The following is a 9,820-nucleotide window of genomic DNA, read 5'->3' as shown; positions in this document are numbered from 1 at the left end:
CCTGCTAGAATGAATGGGGTTGATGAGTATGATCATGTGCATATTGGATTATAAAAATTAGCACTCACTTTTGAGGCTACAAAATTAATTAATAGCATTCATTTAATTAAATAAAGTTAACAGTGACCTTTCATAAAATTTTTTCCTGATTCTTGGTCTATAATGCCAAACTCCTACCCTGCCCAATGTCTTTGAATAGAAATGCAGGTAAAATACCTATTTGCATGTCATATTATGGGTTACATAGTTGAGCCAATGGACCATGGTCCCACATGCTCAGAACACCTTTCATCAAAGAATTAATGGGAAGTTTTACTTAAAGAGGTAAGATTTTTTTTAAAGCTTTGTCTCAAAATATCCTTGACAGGGTTTGTTAAACCAAAGCACCTAATTAGAGATGACTTAGAATAATACCTTCTTTTGTCATTTAATATCCTATAACCATGAAAATCCTGGGGTTTTTACCTGTACCACAGAAACCTCACTTCCAAGGGCATGATAATCCCTGTGGCTTGTAGCCTCCTGAACTCAGACAGTATAGAACTCCAGGACTCATCTCCACTGTTCCCAGCATAGAAAATTCCTAATTACCCCACTCTTCCAGCAGAGTTAAGTAGAATCCCACAGCAGATATCCATTTAGAGAAAAACGACTGCCAATGAACTAATTATTCAGTGAGTCAGTATAAATGGTATTTAAATGCTCAACTTTTAGCCTCAAATCACTTGGGTTTGAATCTCATTGCCTCTTCTTACTGAGTACATGACACTTGCACTAGTTATTTGAACTTGCTAAATCAAACTTGCCTCATTAGAAAAATATAGATGATAACAGTTAGAGACTGCAAGTTGCCCAGAGACCTGATGAGTTTAAGATTTCATGGGAATCTGAACAACTGAAAATAAAATACCTTTAACATTGCTGAAAATTTCCCCATTTTCTACAGTAATAGAATAATAACTGAGCTCATGGCTGCTCTGCTAGACTGTATTTCCTTGTCTTGCACATAGCCAGATGCAACAATGACTAAACTATCTGTAAGGAAACATGACTGGAAATTGGGTGTATAACTTCTAGAACAGGACATCTGGATACTGGAGATCCACTCCCCATATCCTCTTTCCCTTTCCCCCTGCCTACAAATGGGAATCACAACAATCATAGAAGTCATGTGTTGAGGAATCACACTGCTAACCTGAATCCCTGGATGACTATATGGAACGGAGGCATGTTTTTGCTAGACTTCTACTCTGCTTGGGTCATTACTTTTTTTTTTTGGGGGGGGGGGGTTATTTGTACAACAATACATTCTAAATCCAAAATAGTTACAAGAGTTGAAAAACATCAGTGCATGACCTCTTAGCAAGCGCCTAGCACATGTCGTTAAACCAGCATCAGTTATTCATTCAGGAAGAGAGTGTAGGGGGTAAACATGGGACCTCTACACTCAGAGAATGTGTTCAAATTCTGACTGTGTCTCCTATGAAAGAGTTTAAACTGAGAGATGTTTTTTAAGGGTGATAGAAATAAATGAGACCTTTCCTTTCTACCCAGGGTCTGTCTGAGAAAACCTGAGGGCAAAGATGGGAATTCTTCACATTATCATCCTACTGCTAGTTCATCTTTCAGCAAAATCAGGCAATTGCAGAGTTCTAAAGTCCTGGGGCTCCAAAGCCCTTGTGACCCAGAAAACCTCCAGCCAGATTATAGAAGACGCAAGGTCAAATAGATAAGAATCTAAAAGCCAAACAAAAGTCTCTAATTAATGCCAACAATCTGCCCTTTGCAACTTCAGTTTGGTCACTAGTTGACTGTTAAATTAACTATAGTCCATTTCCTAGTACCGCCAACTTGCAATTAGGCAGAATAATGAAGGGAAGTAATGGCATTCATGATTTTAAATAGCAAGTAATGTGAAAATCGTCTTATTTGGCTTTGGAATTATGCATGCAGTGTGCACATACATCTACATACCATGCTTTCATCCACACAGGGACAGGCCCTCTCTCCAAAATATCAACGATAGGTCCACATCCTTGTTTTTTTCTGTTAATTTCCTATTGTTGTGATTAACTTTATACAATACTGAAATAAAATTATTTGCTTCCAAACTCACATAACCCTGTACACCCATTTCTGGCCTGGTATTTTATTAAAAGATTCTTGAATCTCTTTTAAATTTTCATGAAACCAATCAAGTTTCCTGAAAATGTTAAATATAGCCCCTATGGCCTAATGATAAGCTCTGCTCTCAAAGTGGCTAAAGCATAGTGTCCAGGATTCTGTGTTATCCATCCACTCCTCTCTGTCCCATTCCCTTTTTAATATGTGCCCTGTTGTAAAAGGAGGGTCAACTAAAGACCTGAAATTCTTTAATGAACCATTTTAGGCTCAGCTATTTTATGTTTAGGAGCTTCACTTTTAGTGGGGCTCTTCAGGAAGAATGGTGTTTAAGGACTACAGGAGAGTATTTGTTTCCTAACCTTTTGACCCAAGTTGAGCGTCTGGTTTTCTCCAGGCACATTCTATTATCGACAATGGGATATACCAAGGCCACAGGGAGGTACAGAGGGGTTAATTAACATGGGGAGGAGAAAGAAAAATACTCCACACTGAATAGCTACTGATAAGAAAGTAGCAGCATCACCCCCTAAATCAGTTCCTGGAGACACAGAGGAAGTTGGGCCAGTAAACACTCTTTCAAATACTCCCTTCAATTAAATGCTCCCTCAAACATGCAGACTTCACTGGCATTAAAATCAATCTGACAATATCTAATAAAAGTGAAGATGTACATCCCTAAGGACCTATAAATTCTACTCCTATGCAGATATATGAACCAGAGACAAGTTCTCACATATACCCAGAAAATACACACAGATATGTGTTGATCATGCCATTGTTTAGGGAACACTGGAAACAGTCTAAATGTGCACCAGCAAGAGAAGAGAAAAACAAATTTCTGCAATGGACATTTATCTTGTAGTGAAAATTAATAATTTTTTATAAAAATGAATCAACAGAAACATAATATTCAGTGAAAAAAATCCAGTTGTAGACTTATGTGTTCAATATAATATCATTTATAGCTAAGCCTAATGATACAAAATAAAATGGAGTTTTTTGGATGGACAGATATAACTATAGCAATGCATGAATTTTCAAAACATGTGTCTGGAGATAATTAGAGCTCAAATTTATGACAATGGTTATCCCAGAGCAGAGGCTGGATGTAGGAAGAATAATGGGAGGAGGCTGGGGTTGAGGCTCGATGGTAGAGTGCTTGCCTAGCATGTGTGAGGCACTGGGTTTCATTCCCAGGGCCGCATATAAATAAAAATGAATAAAATAAAGGTCCATCAACAACTAAAGACATATTAAAAGAAGTAGGAGGAGGAAGAGGAGGAGAACGGGCTCCAGGAGGGAAGTCCAGTAGCTCAAAATATAAAAATCTCTAATGGTTTATTTCTAACAAAAGATCTAGATAAACCTGGCAAAAGATCCAATTTTGTTGAAGCGTGGTGGAGCATTTCTGCGTGTTCATGGCACTATTTTCTGGATTTTGCTTATGTCTGAAATGATAGGACTTTCCCAAATGATGTCTTGTTGGATGGATATGACAGGATGTCATTGCCTCATTTACATTCGCCAAAGAGAATGTGGACCATGGCTTTTCCAGACAGCTGGACTATGAATAAGCTAGCACATGGTTAAGGCAGATCCCCACACTAACCTTAACTGCTGCTGAACACATACAGCAGGCAACAAGGTTGTATATGATGCTCTTGAGGCAGATTGGCTGGGTCGCATGGGCGGAGCCAAAAGAGTCCCCCAATGAGCAGCTCCGTGGTCTGAAAGGGCGGGGAAACAGCCCAATGAGCATCACCGCAGAGGAGCCAATCAGCTGGAAGTTTGCTGGGGCCTCTTCGGCTGTGGCTCTCAACAGTATACCAAGCATTTACCACTGTGGTCTAGATTGAGTCCTGTGCTCATTGCAATAATTCCAAGGAGAAAAAGCTATAGTTATCCCCATTCTATAGGTGAGGAAATGGAATTGTTGAGAGTAATCTGGCCAGTCACTTGGTGAGTGGAGAAGCCAGAGTCAAACAAGTTTCTCTGGATTTCTAACCACCACTCCATCCTTCCTCCTCCTCATCAGTGCCCATAGCCTTTGCAAATAACTACTTTCCAGAACTTTCAGGTTCAAACGGTCATTGAAGTTCCCACTCTAAGATGTGGGAATCACTGCAGAGCAACTCTCTGACCCTGGCTACGCCTCTGCACGGAGCTTTACACCTGCCCTGCCCAGCCCAGCTGCCACAGCAGGCTCAGGACAACACCCCTGTGAACTTGAAAGCTGTCCTACCAGCAAGACCTTGTGTGGGGAGTCTGGTCAGCCGAGGCCTCTCCTCATGACAGCTCTGGAGGCAGCGACATTCATTCACAGTTTAGATCTATTCAGCAGCGGGCCTGAAACAGAGACGTCGCAAATCCCATCAAAATCTCCCCCATAATGTGACACACTTTGTTGGAACAGAATAAGGGGTTCGGCTCTGTTGGACCAAATCAAGTTGGTCTATGTGGAGTATCACATTTTAGATTCAAATCCCTGTTAAACCCTCTGCTTAGGCTCGTGGTTAACAATATTTTTATATCTGTCTGCAGAGATGACAGGCAGCCCAGCTCTCAAGCGAGCCCAGAGGCCTCTGCGCCGCTGCTTTTAGACGCAGGCTCCACAGATAAAAGGCAGAAATCCCACCACCCCAGTGTCTCCTGATTAGCCTGGAGAAAAGCTGAATGACAAACATGTTTCCAATCTGCCTGGCCCATGCAGGGAAATGGGGCAATCTGGCCTGAAAAGGGATTTAGACTTTTGTTGTGTGCAAGGGAGGGGGGCATGGAGAAAAAAAGCTGATTTAAATCCATCCACAATGCTTCCCACTTGGTGATCTCTTAGATAAGAAACAGCCTGGCTGCGGTTCAGACCCCTGCCACGCCCGCCCGTGCATCTTCCCCCTGCCTGCCTTGCCACTGGGTACTCTGGCTCCTCTTGCACAAAGTCAAATACTACCAAGATTACCACGATTGGTCACTTCAGAGCACTCACTTGTTCTGTCCAGAATCTTACGATGTGTTTGTTGATTAAGAAAATTGGGGCCTACAGTAAAATTCTCTCTAGACTTTCCAGACTAAAAAAAGAATCAGGAACAGATTAAACGTTACCTGGTTAACTATTTTGATGCTTATGCTACTAGTACTGTGAACTAGTTTTTTTTTGTTGTTGTTGTTTTGTTTTGTTTTTAAGAAGTATAAGATACTACATAAAATGATCACAAGGCCCATGTGGCAAATATTGAATTAAAGGTGTGATTTATTATTGGAGACTGTCTTAAAACAGAATATTTTTGTTTCTCTCTTTCTAGTAGATATTGAAATTACATAATTGATACAGTTTCTTTTAACTGTAGGAGGCAATAAATCAGTTACCACACTGTGTTACCTAATTGTAAATTCAAGTGGGCAGGGCTTGATGCTAAATATTTTATTTTTTTAAATCCACAAACCACATAGATGGAAACACTGTATTCTGGCTTTCCACAAATCGTCTGTTTCCTTTCTCAATGCATATAGTTGAGCATCATGTGAATGGAATAACGGGCAGGATGAAGTCTATTCCCTCCAAAGGTCCCTTTTCTAGGTATGGCGTGAATAGCAGCCCCTATAAAATGGCTGCCTGGGTGAAGCTGGGAGCATCTTGCTGCACTGACATCAGTACAGTGCTTCCTCAAACACAATCATCAAGACAGTCTGCAGTACCCTTGTACTGCTGCTGTATTTGAGGAACAGCATTCAGATGCAGATTGGCCTAAATCCTATCAACCCATTCAACCATGTGCCTGAGTGTGTGTGTGTATGTGTGTGTGTGCACATGCTCATTTTTGAACATATATCACACATGTATTTACACTTAAGTTCTCCCTAGAACATTTAAAACCCCAACCTAACATGTCCAAATGAGGAGGAATGCTTATTTTCCCAAGCAACTTTGTCAATTGCTCTTGTGCTCTTATAAATATTTCATAGCAAATATTTAACATGATTCCCCAATCGGATCAGCTTTGAAATGCTCCTCAAAGTGAATTCTCCCTTAACAATAGCTTGATGCAAAAGCCTTTTTCTTTTCTTTTTTCTCTTAAGCGCAGGGTCTGCTGCCATAGCACCACGAACATTTTTTATTTAATGGAAAAGAAAAGATATTTTCCATTAATTCACTAGTTGGTGAAGGTGGGGGCAGGGAAGAGTGCTGCTCCTGCGCACCCCACCTTGGGCTTCCAATATGGAGGCACAGCCTACCTTGACCTCCCCTCCCCCAGCATGCTTGCGATTATTACCCAGCCAACATTAGAACTGTAATGGGAAGTGACAAGTTTATGTAAATGATCCACATACGGATTTTGCTCTTGTAAAACAGAGCAGTTACTTTGGGCTTTCTAATTATTTCATGCCTTGTGGTTCTCTGATGGGGCAGAGATGACTATACTTGAAAAGTACCCTGTGATTGACAGACTTCTGTCCCCCTGGAGCTCATTAGGGCTTCGGCTTTGGACGATGGGAAATAACCCTACCAGGCACCAAAAAAAGAAGAGCGAGAGAAAGAGAGAGAAATTTACCCCAGCACCAGTGGTTCAGTAGATTCATTTGTTCAGATTTTGTTTTGTTGGGGAAACAACATTGTCAGGAAAGTGCACTATTACCTTCCAGATCCAACCAGACTCTCTGCTTTGGTGCTTTTGATTTTTAAAAGCTGCATTTAGAGCCACTCAGGCTGTATGATGGAGAAGCTGAGAGTATACAATACCAGTAGTATTTTCACAATGAACTACATTCTCAAGAAGGAAGTAGGGAAGAGAGGGTTGGGAGGGGAGCAATAAGCCATCTAGAGCAGCTACAAAATCTAACTGGACTCTAGTTGGGGTTGTCACTTTGCAGACACAGCATGACCTGTTCCTAAGTCAATTCAGCAGAGAAATCAATGAAGGGAATAAACAAAATGGAATAATTGATTAGGAGAATCTGGCTACCCCCTCAGTAAAAATATACCCTGGCAAGAAGAGAAGAAAGGGCTGGGATGGGAACAAGACTGCAAATATGCCCATAAAGCTGGGAACACTTTGACGTTCATTTATTTTGGCTTCCCTTTTATAGATTAAAAAATAAAGAAGCAGAGCAATCACACAGCTGGCTAGCAGTATGGCCAGAACTAGACTGTAGCTTCCTACCTAATACCCATTTCTTTGTGGAAGAACTAGGAAGAGGTAGGATCTGGGGATATAAGTGCCATAGTTTGGATGTTGAATGTAACCCAAAGATCCGTGTGGTAAATGGTCAGTCCCAGAGTAGTGCTGATGGGAGGTGCTAGGGACCCTTAGGAGGAGGGGTCTATTGGGAGGTTTTTTAGGTCATTGAGGTGGGCCCCTGTTCCCTTTCCTCTTTTTCCTTTGCTTCTGGGCCAAGAAGTGAGCAGTTTCACTTTACCATGTACTCATGCCATGATGTGCTGCCTCACCACAAGCCCAAAACAATAGAACCAACTGATCATTGACTGGAACCCCCCAAACTGTGGTCCAGAATAAACCTTTTCTCTTCATAAGTTAGTTATCTTAGCCATTTCATGATAGTGATGAAAGGTTGACTAACACACCAGGGGACATGATACCTCCAATGAGTAAGATTCCGAGATGAGGAAGCCAAGTTCTATTACACAGTCCAAGCATAGTGGAGGTAAGAATTCTACCCACAACACTTGAATTAATAAAAATTGGAGGATTCTGCCAGGGGTGGTGATACACACCTGTAACCCCAGCTACTCCTAAGGCTGAGGCAGGAAGATTGCAAATTCTAGGCCAGCCTGGGATACTTAGTAACACTCTGTCTCCAAATAAATAAATAAATAGAGCTGGGATGCAGTTTGCCGGTAGGGGGGTTCCTGGGTTCAATCTCTAGTACCACATAAATAAATAAATAAATGAAATGAAACATTCTTTATATTTCTGTAACTGACCTTGATCTTAGGTCACATGCCACTGAAAGTAGTAAGAAAAACAAATACTTAAACTTCTTTTTTTCCCTATAATCTTACATTTTATATTTTATTGGTTCTTTTTAGTTATATATGACACAAGAATCCATTTTAATATAGTTATATAAGCTTGAAATATATCTTATTCTAATTAGGACCCCTGTCTTGGGAATGTATAAAACAGTGGGACTCACTGTGGCATATTTCTATTATGCACAAAGGAAAATTATGTCAGATTCATCCATTGTGTTTCCTGTTCTTATCTTCTCTCCCTTCCTTTCATTCCTCTTTGTCTAATCTACTCAACTTCTATTCTTCTACTTGACCTTTGGCTTTGGGGACTGGCCAAAGGTCAGGATCTAGTCCCTAGATCCATCCATCCATTTACTGGCAAATATAAAATCATTCTTCTTTATCACTGATTAATACTCCACTGTGTATATGTATACCACATTTTTTTATCCATTTATCTGTTGAAGGGCACCGAAGTTGGCTCCATAGCTTAACTATTGTGAATTGAGCTGCGATAAGCATTGTTGTGGCCATGTCACAATAGTATGCCGATTTTAAGTCCTTTGGATCTATGCCAAGGAGTGGGATAGCTGGGTCAAATGGTGTTTCCATATCTAGTTTTTTTTTTTAGGAATCTCCATTCTGCTTTCCAGAGCAGTTGCACCAATTTTCAGTCCTACCAGCAATGTATGAGTATACCCTTTCCACACATCCTTGACAACATTTATTATTACTTGTATTCTTGATAATTGCCATTCGGACTGGAGTGAGATGGAATCTCAGGGTAGTTTTAATTTGCATTCATCTAATTGCTAGGGATGATGAACATTTTTTCATATATTTGTTGATCATTCATATTTCTTCTTTGGAAAAGTGTCTTTTTCAGTTTCTTTGTCCATTATTGATTGGGTTATTTTGTTTTTTGGTGTTTTTTGAGTTCTTTATATATCCTAGAAACTAACAACATATCTGAGGTGCAGCTAGCAAAGATTTTCTCTCATTCTAAAAGTTCTCTTTTCATGCTCTTGATGGTTTCTTTCATTGTGAAGAAGCATTTTTATTTGATGCCATTTTTTGATCCCATTTATTGATTATAGATTTTGCTTCTTGTACTTAGGAGTCTTGTTGAGGAAGCTGGTTCCCAAGATGACATGATAGAGAATTGGGTCTACTTGTTCTTCTAGTAGGCTCAGGGTCTCTGGCTAACATCTAGGTCCTTGATCCACTTCGAGTTGAGTTTTGTGCAGGGTGAGAGGGGTTAAATTTCATTCTGCTACCTATGGATTTCCAGTTTTCCCAGCGCCATTTGTTGAAGAGGCTATCTTTTCTCCAATGTATGTTCATAATGACTTTGTCTGGATGAGATAACTGTATTAAGGTGGGTTTGCCTCTGTGTCTAAAAATATGGAGCATTTCACGAATTTGTGTGTCATCCTTACACAGTGGCCATGCTTATCTTCTCTCGTTCCAATTTTAGTATATGTGCTGCCAAAGTGAGCGAACTTAATCCTCTTAATTAAAATAAGTTCAGTGTCTCTCAGAATAAAACACAACTTTCATTTTTTTGAAAGGAGAGAGAGAGAGAGAGAGAGAGAGAGAGAGAGAGAGAGAATATTTTTTGTAGGTGGACACAACACAATGCCTTTATTTTTATGTGGTGCTGAGAATCGAACCCGGGTCCCGCCCGTACTAGGTGAGCGCTCTACCGCTGAGCCACAATCCCAGCCC

At 40.4% G+C, this 9,820-nt stretch overlaps 1 non-coding gene across 1 annotated transcript; it reads right to left on the bottom strand.

Annotated features, from left to right (window-relative positions):
* Window positions 1-9,490: 9,490 nt before the first annotated feature.
* LOC125619856 lies at window positions 9,491-9,593 on the bottom strand. The gene has a single exon (XR_007351447.1). It is a non-coding gene; the product is annotated as a U6 spliceosomal RNA (small nuclear RNA).
* Between the last annotated feature and the right edge of the window lie 227 nt (window positions 9,594-9,820).

Source organism: Marmota marmota, unplaced genomic scaffold (assembly GCF_001458135.2).
Source record: "Marmota marmota marmota unplaced genomic scaffold, marMar, whole genome shotgun sequence".
NCBI lineage: Eukaryota > Metazoa > Chordata > Mammalia > Rodentia > Sciuridae > Marmota > Marmota marmota.
The sequence above is the reverse complement of the archived record's forward strand: the minus strand, read 5'-3'. Positions and strand labels throughout refer to the sequence as shown.